Genomic DNA, 13,096 nt, shown 5'->3' with positions numbered 1-13,096 from the left:
GGGGGGGGGGGTGAAGGAATCACACTAATAACCGAGGGGCTCAGGAGAGAAGGGGGTAGAAATGCACTACCACAAATTCAGACTAGGGATGTTCCTTCCCTTTCACTTCTGGCTGAGAAGGAGTGTAGGTGAATGATTGCAGCAACTCACCTCAGCTAGACAAGGGGCCAGTCCTGTGCTTTCCCCTCCAAAACCTGATCATAGTCAATTCACAGTATGTAGAAGAAAACAGCTAGAATGGCAGGAACTGCTTCCTGTGGCCCTCAGGAGGTAGGAACATTTGCAGTGTATTTGGAATCTGAGGGGATTTGGCTGCTAAAATCTGCTGACAGTGCAATGCAGTGATTTTAGACGGTAGCTAAGGAGCACTCAGCAATAGGAGCTCTCAGCTAAGATGCATATGTAGTCTAGTGCAGACATGCTAAAAGGTTTCCAAACACATAACCTAAGAACTATGTCTAGTCTTTCTGGTTGCATGTGGTATTTCTATGTAAATACTTATTGCATATCTAAATTGAAAGGATGTGTATAGGTTATAGGAAGTCTATTCTAACAGTGTAGATGACTGTCAATTCCAAATCACGTGAAAATCAGTCACAAATAGCAGTCCATATCGCAGCTTAATTTTTCTGCTTCTATTTTCGCCAGATAGCAACTGAGTGACATCCTCTACTCAGACACACCAATGCAACAACTCTTCATATTTGTCTTGGACATCCTTAATGTACAGAAATTAGTTAAGAATTTGTCTTATTATAACACTCAGTAATTATACAATTGGTAAATTGCTAGACAACTAATAAGGCCAAATAATGCAATGACCTATGTTTTAAGACTATACATTAGGAATAATGACTAACTCTCTTTCAGTACATGTTTACCAAGTCTCCATAATCTGTATTTGGGAGGATGCTGATTAGGGTCAGGTGCTTGTCATGCTCTGTGCACTGCAGTGAATAGCAGAAAGCAATTTGCTGAAGACAGCTGTAAACAACAGCACTGCACTGTCTCTGTTAACTAATAGATGAGGAATTTTCCATACCTATTCAAGACAGAGCCTGGATCTGTAAGTCCTTTTATGTTAGCCTGAGAAGCAGGCTACCCTTCTGCTCCAGGGCATTGAGTCCTTGTTCCCCCTACCAGCTGATCCAGAATGGCTGCACAGTACTTAGGGCACTACAGACACAGAAAAAGCTTCTTCTGATGGATGTCAAAAAGAGTTTGTTTTTATTCTTATGATTGTGCTTTAATTGCTCTAGTCCCACAATATAAAGTCATAATTCCATGCTCCTCTGTGTGCCCATGTTCTTGCGGTTACAAATGGTCTCCCACTATCACTCCTGTTCCCAGCTCCAATATGGCTTAAGCCACAAAAGAAGCCCAGGTGTTAATTCTTTTAAGGATTAATACCTCTTTACAATGCAGAAAAAAATAAAGAGAAGACTGCCTTACAGACTGTCTTAGAATAGTGTGAAGAGGTGTTTGTTGAATTGATGGATGACATATAATTTTGTAACTTTGAAGGAAGTCAGTAGTGAAGAATTTTCAAGCTTTACCTTCGGTATTAGCAATCTCTGCATGATGAGACCTGTGACATGAGCGTGTTTAAGAGTAGAGAGAGCAAGGATACTTCTGGGGATCTGAACCAGGAGGAGGGACCAAGATTTAGTGTTGCCCCATCCTTATTTCCCGTTGTAGTGGAAGGAAACAAGGAGCAACCAAACTGACAGCAGAGAAACACTCTGTGAGATCTTATTTCCAGAGTCCTTCCAGACTGTCATACTTTCACAAATGTGTATTTCAAGGTATTTGCTGCCAATCTGTGTATATTTCAAATTTTACTGTTTCTTTTGGGCCCTACCTTGTATCTGATTTGTGAGCTTGTAATCCATTAACATTTAACATTTTGCTTTGTATGCATTCTCCATCCGTGCAGTAAATCAGCAGGTGTTCGCTGAATTGCTGGATGACATGTAACCTTGTAACTTTGTAGGAAGTCAGTAGTAAAGAATTTTCAAGCTATTCCTTCCAGGTTAGCAATCTTTTTCAAAGTTTTATTGAGGCATTCAATCTTTCTGGTGTCTCAAAGGCAGAATGTTCTTCATTGCCTGTATATAAAATCTTCTGAGAAAAATAAGATTTTGAAGATATTCTGAAAAAATGAGATAGATTGTTTTATGCTGAAAATTATAGGTGGGGAGTTGATTTTAGCAGCACATGTGACTCAAATTCAGTTTACAGATGTTTTTTCAGATAATCTACCAAGGCAGCAGAATAACAAGTGTGCTATTGTGTGACCAAATGGGCCTTAAATATCAATAAAAAAAATTTCTACTGATGCTTAAACTGTAGGAATACTTTGTGATGAAGCATATAAATTAATGGATTTTTAGCATGTCTGGATTCCAGTTTAGACCAACTTTAACTTGAACATACAGTTCTGGCTACCAACAGTTATTTTGTTCTGACAGTTGTTAAGGGCTGTCATGACACAATTGCATCCACTGGGGAAAAAAAAAAAAAAAAAGAAAAAAGTATGCTGTTGCAGAAATGAATCAAGATAGTTGAGATTGTTAGGCCACCTTGTTATCAGGAAATCACACAATTTCTGATGAATGAGATGTGTTAAATTGTAGTTCTACATTGCTCTCCTGCAGTGCAGTAAGTATGCTTGTAATCTGTTTAAGTATTCTATATCATCATTTATCTGGGCATCTGGTAGAGATAAGGGCAGATGAGATAAGCAGTCAGCCATCACATTTTCAGTTTCTGGTCCATACTCCATGTCACACATAAATGGAAGCATTCTCACTGATCATCAGGCAATTTGCATTCCTGCTCATCTGAATCCTTTTATTGCTAACAGCGTCATCAAAGAACTATGATCTGTATGCAATTTGAATCTATATACCGAAAGATAGTTTATTCAATTTCCCAAAGCCCATAAACAATACAGTGATTCTTTTTCACAAGTGAGATGCATTTTGTGATTTACTTCTCCTTAAGTGTTCATGACATAAATGCTCTTCCTGGTTTGTCTTCATGGGTTTGAGTAGGTGTGAAGCCAATTCTGTTGTCTTGTCAACCATTGTCGTAGTTGCAGGTAACATGCAATAAAATTGTGCTTGTTTGCTTATAGTGAAGTCTTTAATCACACTGAAACTTGATTGCATCTTATCTACTCAAAGGCAGGTTGAGGATTTATTGAAATAATTGTCTCAACAGCAAACATATTAAAACATAAGTAGGAAATAAATTAATATCCTGGTTCAGCTAGGATAGGGTTAAGTTTCCCCAGCAGAGAAGGGGAAGGGATCTCCAGCTGGGTTATTCATACCATGCTGATGTCAGGTCCCGGAGCAGGAAGGTGGGAATTTTTTCCTTTGTGGCTTTGGTGATGGGGAGCACACAAACAGGCTGTCTGTAACCATTGCAGTATTTCTCTGTATATCTTTTGTCTTGTTTACTGTTATTACTGTTTATTGTTGTTAACATTGCTACTGTTGTTGTTCAGATTGTCTATTACACTGTTGTATTAAATTTCTTCTTATTTTAACCCAGGGTTTGTGCCCTACTTGTGTCCAAGGGTGGGGGACAAGCAACGGCAACGTGGTCTCCGGTCCCAGAAGGGCTTAAACCAGCACAATTCACTAGAATACCAAAATGTAAGGGAATTTAATGTTTATTATCTGTGGTAGGATGTGGCCATGGTAAAAAAATTCCATTTCTCCTGAGAAATAATGGCCCTAAGAAAGTCAGCTGTCTACCTGAAGCAAAATTTGGCAAAGTGCAATTTCAGTCTTTCAGTGTTGTGGCACTGCAGAACAAACTATGCCTCAGGAATCTTTTGAAGCACGGTAACATCCAGATGAAACTGGACTTGCCGATAGTTATTGAGAATTATGGATATCATTTGTCCAAAAAGCACTTGATTCTGAAGCAAGTTTATATAGCAGACACTTAAAATAGAGAAATCCATCACATGTAACAAATGCTGGAACATTTCTTCTGCCTTATGCAGCATAAATTGATTCACAGTCTTGCAAACCAAAAGTAGAAAATATCTTGACATCATGGGTTTCTACAACTACTTCTATATGTGGCTTTCAATCACCAGTCTAGTTAACCTGGCTCAGATAGAATGATAGAAACGTGACAGATTTCAGCATAGATTTAAAGGACAAGCGTTTTTACTTGTGGAAACTGCAACTTTTAAAAGCCTTGTAGCCGGGCTTAAATGGGGTAGATTTATTTATGGGTAGAAGTAGAGATATCTCTTGTACAACTGTCACTCCCCTGCCAAATTTCTATATTGTATGCATGAAAGCTGAAAAAGTGAATGTTAGTCTGATGAAACAGAAGGCTTAGAAACCTATAATATTTTCCAAACAATCTATTTAGAGTTTTTGAGAAGGAAGAAATAAGCAATTTAAACTAAAAAAATCATGATCATAATCACAACAACTGGAATAGGAAACATCTGAAGTTTCACACTGATATATGAGGTTGAATGGGGGCTTTACAATGGGAGGCTGGGTTATTCTTAATAAAAGGTAGAATTCAGCTACTTGCAATAATCGATTGCCAGTTTTATAAATTCTGCCTTTTGATGCTTAATATTAAAAAGTCAAACAAAAGTAACTTCTGCAACTTTCTTCAGTACATCAAAAAGAGCTGAAGAATTTTCTTGAACTGAAAATCTGTAAATAGCATGTTAGCTTCTGTTTTCCGCAAATGTATAACGTTAATTATAGATTTACATGCCATTATATCTTATAAATCATCTGATACTTTGCATTAAAATAATAAACTGAAATAAACCCATTAATTTTATGTCAAATATCCAATACTGGGACCAAGAACTACAGATGGAAGATAAAAGTGTTTCTTCAAGTCATTTCCCTTTTCCAGTTCTAAATGTACGTTTTAAATTAGTTACGTATTATAATCTGTCTTTTCATGGCTAACCAACAATTACTTAGTCTAAAGATACCCTAAATTGCCTCACAGATGCAGGGTGAATATTTTATTTTTTAAAATACAAAAAAGTGTTGTTGGCTTAATGGAATTATTACAGCTGGATTAGTGTTCCTCCCATTTAAATGATTGTATTTTAACTGCAGGTTTGTAATATGTTACTGTTGTACAGTGAATTGATTTTTATAGAACAGTTTCATTCACTTGAAAAATGTCTAGCCTTTTAATGAATGTGAATTACAGTACATTTAAATTCAATTTTCAAATAATCTATTTTAACTGTGCAGCGTTAGTGTGTCACTATTCATTACAGAACATTTTAAGAAGCAGTTTTAATTATTTGGAAAAAAATATTTTACATGCCAGTGGACATATCTTGTAATTAAGAGTAATATCCATATTTAAATAATACTGTAATTGCATTGTCTATAATTCAGATTTTACTAAACTAAATTACTTCTTTTCTCCTTGAAGTTTTTTTTTTTTTTTTTTTTTTTTTTTTTTTTTTTTTGTGGTATATGTATTGTTTCCATGAAATTTTCAACCTTTAATAAAACTGCTTACTCACAACAACTAATGGATTGGCCAATATTAGAACTGGGATAGTGGATTAGCATTGTGCCTCTATATTAAAGTATTTGGGATCAAAATAGGTGCCTGTTTTCCCTATGGCTTCTAGCATAACTAACTGTTTTTTACAGAATAATTGTGTGGAGTCAGTCCATGGAATATTTTTATGTAATTGTAGGGAAATTATTCTTTAGCTTGCATCCAAAAAATTGGAAACTGACCATGTCTAGGGGATATTGAGTCTTAAATTAATTTCTGCATCTGGAGAACGGTGATAGCTGCTGAACAAGCTGCAGCAGAAGCTAAGGATGCCTCTCTTTTGCAGTCAAGGAAATGGGTGAAATAAGGTCCTGTGCTGTTCTGATGACTGGCTGATAGGGCATAGCTAACTCCACCTTCATGGTCATTGAGAAGGGCTGGCTGGGCTGGGCACGGCGCTAGGGAGGCCAAGGTGTTGGTGGGAGAGGTGTGAGCCTTGTCCCTGGCATCTCCAGAGGGGGTGGGGGACCTTCCCTCTAGTTCTATGCTACTGGCCCCACTATCCCAGCACTGGAGTAGCCAGGTAACGAGTTGCTCATCTTGATGGTGGCTGAAATCTTTTCTTATGTCTCACAACTCCCTCGGGGATAAGGATTGGGTGACTGTCACTGGCTCTGCCTCCTCCCGTTCTTGTGATGGGCCTGGTTCATCATCGCCCTGTACACTGCGAGGAGATTTTCTTGTGTATTTCTTCTCATGTATGGGAGCAACTGACACCATCATGGGTTGATTCTCTGGCTCAGCTGCAGCGCCTGTCCTCGGGCTTGTAGCGGCTGCAGTTTCTGTTACTTGGTAACCAGATCCAGAACCATTCTCTTCCTCTTGAGGGTGCTGAACAGTGTTTAATAGCGCTCATTAGGCGTGGGCTATGCCCCAGCATGTTGCAGTGAGCTGTGTCCATCTGGAATTACCCGGGTGACAACGTATTTTTTCCAAATATTCCACTAGATCTTCAGGATTCTGCACCTCTGCAGGAGTGAGGTTCCAATACACTGGAGGTGCCCACTGTTCTAGGTACTCATCCATTTTACTCCACATCCTCAGCCACTCATAATTTCCCAACCTTGGGGTAGGTTTCCAAGCGATATTCTTAAATAGTTGCTTAACTGTAAACAAAACCAGAACCACATTCAGGAACACACTAGCTCCTAACAGCATGTCAACCTTGTTTATGTCAACATTCCAGAGATATTTGAACTCCCAAAATTTTTCAAACACAGCTGTAAATAGCCCCAGGACTGATGACTGACGCTATCATAGATGAGCCTCACATAATACAACAGAAACAGAATCTTAACCCAACACTAACGGAAGGTGAGGAACAGCATGGGAAACACATCTACATATGAGTTGATAAGATTTTAAGGAACCAAGCAATCCACATTTTACCCATTTTGTTGTTATCTCAAAAAAAAACAAACCTCAGGACCCCATGAAAACTGTTGAGGTTTGAACTCAGCCAGCAGCCAGATGCTGCGCATGTGGCTGGCTGTTCACCTTCCCCCTCCTCCACACCCCTCCACACACCACCACCACCCCCAGTGAAACAGAGGGACAAAAAAAAAGAATTCGTAGGTTGAATAAAAATTATAAAAAAATAAAAATTTACTAAATATAACATGCCAATAACAGTAACAATATTGAGTAAAAAAAAACAAAAAAAAAAGGTAAAATGCAGCAGTGGCTTACCGAGTGGGGCAACCACCATCACAGCAACACACACCCAGGCCGACCCAAAAATCCCATGCCTGACCAAGAGAGCCCGCCTCTCTATAACCCTGGGCATGACATCACATAGTATGAAATACCCCAATGAAAGTTAACTCCATCCTGGTTGAAACTAGGATAGGTAGCATTAAAAAATTTTCCTTTCCAAAGATGGTGTTATTTTATGTTGTTCAGTGTTTAAAAGGCATAAGAAAATTTGAGGTCCATCAGTTTAGAGTCAGTTCTCTACTGAATGAAAAATGAGAAGTTTTCTTCAGTCAGGTAAACTCTCAATAGTTTTACTAGTCAATTTTCACCTCTGGGATATTAGTTTTATCATTTTATCTTCTTTCATAGAACAAAGGCTTTCTGATTACGTTTAGAAAGGTATAACATATGTAAAGAATAGACTTATCTATTTAACTTTTCATAAGATAACCATAAAACCCTGTGGTGTGGAAAATTTTGCAGTTACAAGATAGATCCCAATATGTACATTGAAAGAAAAGCAGCTGCCGAGCAATGTGTTATCCTACCTTTAAGGTGCATTTTCATGGTATGTCCTTGGTATTTTTCTGTAAATTGACTTTCAAAAGCTAACAGACTTGATATGTTTTTGTCACCCCCGAGGAAATCTAGATGGACCCTCAGCCTTTCTTCATCCAACAGGAACTTTTCAGCTGTTTTGTAAATTGTTTAATTGTCATGAGATATTTGGGGTTTTTTTCCTCTTGACTGGACATGGGTGAAGAAGTAGGGAACTGTCTATAGGTAAGCCTACATAGCAAGAAGGTTGTAACTAGATTTCACAAATGGGAAAGAAAATCTCTAGTATCACATTTAATTGCTTGAAAGATCAAATATCCACTTATAACTGACAGGTCTAGAGTTATCTATCAGTGTGAAATCAGAGTTAGGCTAAAATGCATGCAAGTTTAAAGATTCTATTTGCAACTGAAGGAAAAAAATAATAACTTCAGTAATATTTTTTTTCCCCCAGAGACTTTCAACTCTTTCTAGCTTATTCCTATTTAGATCAAGTGGAAACAGAAAATTCACTTTCAGTAATGGAGTTCATGGAATCCAGTCAATGGGATGGGAATAAATGATGCTTTATTTTTGTCTTTATCTTACAGTGGACTATTTCCCCACAATAAAAGTAGCAATGTCATCCAGACTTGCACAACAAAAGATCTATATCAGAGGTGTAATTGATATGACCACCTGAAAGATAAAAGAACACATTTGCTTTTTTAGCTGAGCTTGCTGTTTTTAAGACACACTCTACCTATTTCTCAGTGCTAGTTCAACAACAAAAATATTAAGAAAATATGATTCTCTTGTAATGAAATATAGTATTGGAATCAGAGATATATGACAGTCTGTAGTCAATAACCTTTAAAAGTAGAACAAGTGTATGTCTTTTGACAAAGTAGATTTTGACAAAGAGGAAGAAGTATTATGTTGTAGAAGCCTGTCCACTTCCTGTTTAATTTTTTAAAAAAATAAAATAAAATAAAAATTCAAAGGTTTCTCTTATATATGATCTTTTCTTTGCCCAGAAAAAGATTTTCCTTATAACACAAGGTAGCTTATTTACAGGACTTAATGATTATGAAAGAAGTTGTAGCTTTCACTAGGGTTGTAGCTGGCATTTTATGTGTCCCTTACCATTATAATGTCAGTTCTTGTGAATAGTATTAGTAATACCTTCAACAAGTGTTACATTGCATTTCATAATGTTGTATGTTACAGGTTACTGCTAAAGGTTCTGACAGGGAAGATCCAACACTTTCAGTCGAAAGAGTCAAAGCCTTTTATTCTCTTTGCTGTACACATACCCGTAAATCATTCATACTTCTGAAGAAGCAGCATCCGAGTGCTTGTGAGCTTTTTAAACTTACTTCAAACAGTTCTCTTCATCTTGTATGTATGAACTGTCCGTTGGCTTGTGTGGTGCCTTTAAGACTGCTAATCTCCCTCCACGGTTACCTTACCGCCCTGCAGTTCTCCTTTTGGATTTTTGAATTCTCCTATACTCTGAGGGATATCTACAAAAGTAATAGTTCTTTTCTTGTTTATCCCTTGCTCTTGGTCAGGGCCGTAGTTTGCTGCTGCTGGCCTCTGCTGGTGACAAATGAGTGTAGTTTGCACATTGGCTCTTGGACTCAGTTTACAATCCACTTGTTCTAGGAAGCAACTGTAAAAATAGTTTCTTCTCCTTTTGAGGATTTTTGATCTTTTCGGTAATCATGCCAAGACAAAATCTTCACTTCTCCTTGTGGCTTAGTGCACTATGCACAGGGCACAATTGGATTAGATCTGAGTTTATGGTATCTGAACTTGCTGATAGTATGTCTGTGTGCAGCCATTTTTTAAGTGCAGTCATTTCTTATTTGATGGTGAGAAAGCTTTATTTGTGTACACGTGAGGATTTAGCTGTAAATCTTATTGCCTACTTTGCTTCTCACTATGTGCCTCATGTAGAGATGCTCTGCAACACAACTGAACCCTCAGGCTGCCCATAAGAGTGTGTATGATCTCCTGATATGCCAGTCAATTTCTTGAAAGAATTCAGTGGGAGAACCCTGTAAATTTAATGGGTAATGAACATTCTCTTAATTTTGTAGTGGCAATCTCTCCTCAGTAGAAGTGAAATGGCAGTAGGATAACATACCCTTGGTCGTCTCTGGCTTTTGCATTTGCTGAGCTCCCTTTTTTTTTTTTTTTTTTTATTTTTTTAATTTTTTTTTATTCCTGGTCCCACAGGTTTTTGTTGCATCTGTTGCATCTGGCTTCACGGGCAGGAACGTTTCCCTCTTGTCAGTCCATTAGCAATGCATGCATGGGGTCTGGCCTACACAACCGAGCCACAAATGGCTACAGGATGGGGCCAGCTCATCACGTCTGCCCCTTTGAGCCTTGTGTAAAGAGTCCAACAATGCAACTGCAAAGAAGTGGGGGGGTGCATCCTTCAGTACACTCCAGCCTCCCTGGGCGACAATCCCCAGATCAATTCACAGGCGGCAGCAGCTTGTCCTTGAGGTTTGCACAGACACAAGCAAGCTTTCAGACAGTGATATGACATTTCAGTCTCTCATACTTGTCTATTTATATATTTTTTTAAATATATGAATTGAGAAGTTATTGTTCTAATTGTAGTATTTCTCCCTGATTCAACATACTGCTGAAGAAATAACTAGGTACACAAGATGTTTATAAGCATGTACTGAGATGTACTGTTAAAGCTAATGAGTGCTTGTACAAATAACTGGAGGCATCTTCTTAATGAAGCTTATTGCAGCTTTATATGTGGCTTTGTAGCTAGTGCATTGAGGTAAACATTATAATTTATAATTTACTAATAGTTTAAATTCCCCAATAACAACATTGTAGCTAAAATGTACTGAACAGATATTTCACTGAAAGTTTATGCTTATATAAAAGGAGACCAGTGTTTATAAAACTACTTTTTAGTATTTTTCATATTGGGTAGAATCCTCTCATTCTTAAATAAAATTACAGATTTAGTTATAGAACTCTTAGGCAGCAGAAATGTCAGTGTTTGACAGATTTAAAATAATACATATTATGGCTGTATTTTGTTTAAATTTGACAGAGAAAACATCTATTAGATATTAAGTATTCAAAGCCTTCCCTTAAAGATGTGATGCAAGTTATTTGATAAACCTGAGAAATGAAGACGAAAATTTATTTGAAATAAAATGTATGTTAGTTTGTGAATTTACAACAGTAAAACCAAGCAAGAAAACAAAAAAAAAAAAAACACCCAAAGCCCTGAATACTCTATTTATATCCTTCTAAAGACTTTCAAACAAACACACACACTATTTTTAATATCTGATCATGAAACCTTTATATGGACTTAATTTCTAATCTCTTTGGTAATTCAGGTTTACCTGGAATGACAGGGAACTCCCCTCTTTTCAAAGAGTAAAATACCTTTAAAAGATTAGCCTTAGGATGCCTCCATCTGTGTATCAAAATGAGAAAGACATTGAGGGTGGAAATTGTCTTGCCTAGTGTTGGTGTCTACAATTTAGACATCTATATCTGAGCTAGTCTTTCATAAACTCCATTTTTAAGTGGATAGAAACTACTCTTAGGATATGATTCCTCTGGAATTTTTTTAATGTCTACCTTAAGATGAACTGAATTGTGCTTATGCATGTCTGCTCATCTCCATTGTATGTAGAAAGAACTTCAGCCTAACACCTGCCATATATCAACTTACTCTATGGATATTCAAACCAACAGAGAAAAAAAAAATCAAAGCTTTATGCTAGTAATCCTTCATTAAAATATATATTGTGGTTTAAATGCCCATGTCCTGATTCACATATGGTATATTATGAACAGTGCATAGTCACAGTATGGCAAATATATGTATTCAGTGTACTTATGAGCCTTTCTGGGAGATATGGAAGAGTTCAAATTGTGTTGGAAAGTATTTGCGCAGCCAGTAAAAAGTTAGATAGCTTCTGCCAGCAATTAAAATAATTGGGTGCTCCCCAAGTAGTATGACATTTGGAATGGCTAAATATCATGTCTCATTCTTTCAGTACTTGAGGAATTAAACTCTGAAAAGCAGGGTTTACGCAAAAGTAATTCAGACACAAAGATGGGACATTATTAAAAAAGACAAAAAATGTTTATCTAAGTGATCTTAACCTACACTTGTAATTGCTAAATCTTTTCTGCTTTGCACTGCTTCTTTTATTAGAACTACTTCTATGCAGCATGATAAGAGGGAGGGAATCCAAATCCACTTGTTCAAATGGAGTATATAAGAACTAGTGTGAAAATGTGCATAAGTGTTGCCCAAAGCAGAAAAACAAAACAAAACAAAACAAAACAAAACTTTAAAAAACCCAAAACATACTATTGTAGAATCATAGAATGGTTTGGGTTGGAAGGGACCTTAAAGATAATCTAGTTCCAACCCCCCTGCCATGGGCAGGGACACCTTCCACTAGATCAGGTTGCTCAAAGCCCCGTCCAGCCTGGCCTACAACACTTCCAAGGAGGGGGCAGACACAACTTCTCTGGGCATCTCACAACCCTCACAGTAAAGAATTTCTTCCTTACATCTAAATTAAATCTACCTTCTTTCAGTTGAAAGACATTATCCCTCATATTATCACTACATTCCCTGACTGAGTCCCTCCCCATCTTTCCTGTAGCCCCCTTCAAGTACTGGAAGGCCACTATAAAATCTCCCCAGAGCCTTCTTTTCTCTAGACTGAACAATCCCAACTCTCTCAGCCTGTCCTCACAGGAGAGGTGCTCCAGCCCCCTGATCATCCTTGTGGTCCTACTCTGGACTCACTCCAACAGGTCCATGTCCTTCTTATACTGGAGACCCCAGAGCTGGACACAGTATTCCAGGTGGGGGTCTCACGAGAGTGGATCAGAGTGGGAGAATCCCCTCCCTCGACCTGCTAGCTACACTTCACTTGATGCAGCCCAGGATATGGTTGGCTTTCTGGGCTGTGAGAGCACATTGCTGGCTCATATTGTTTTCCATCCAGTGCTACCCCGAAGTCTTTCTCTACAGGGCTGCTTTCAACTGACTCATCACTCAGCCTGTATTTGTGTTTGGGATTGCCTCGACCCATGTGCAGGACCTTACACTTGGTCTTGCTGAACTACATCAAGTTCATCACCAAATTGTTTCAAATACTTCCAAATGTATTAAAACTTTCTGGTGCTTCACACCTGTTTGGAAAAGTTCTTTGTTAATTTCTATCTGGTTGTAAATGTATTTTCTTGTTATTTCATT

This window comes from Athene cunicularia (assembly GCF_003259725.1).
Source record: "Athene cunicularia isolate RWA chromosome 1 unlocalized genomic scaffold, athCun1 chr1_part2, whole genome shotgun sequence".
NCBI classification, from domain to species: Eukaryota; Metazoa; Chordata; class Aves; order Strigiformes; family Strigidae; genus Athene; species Athene cunicularia.
The sequence above is the reverse complement of the archived record's forward strand: the minus strand, read 5'-3'. Positions refer to the sequence as shown.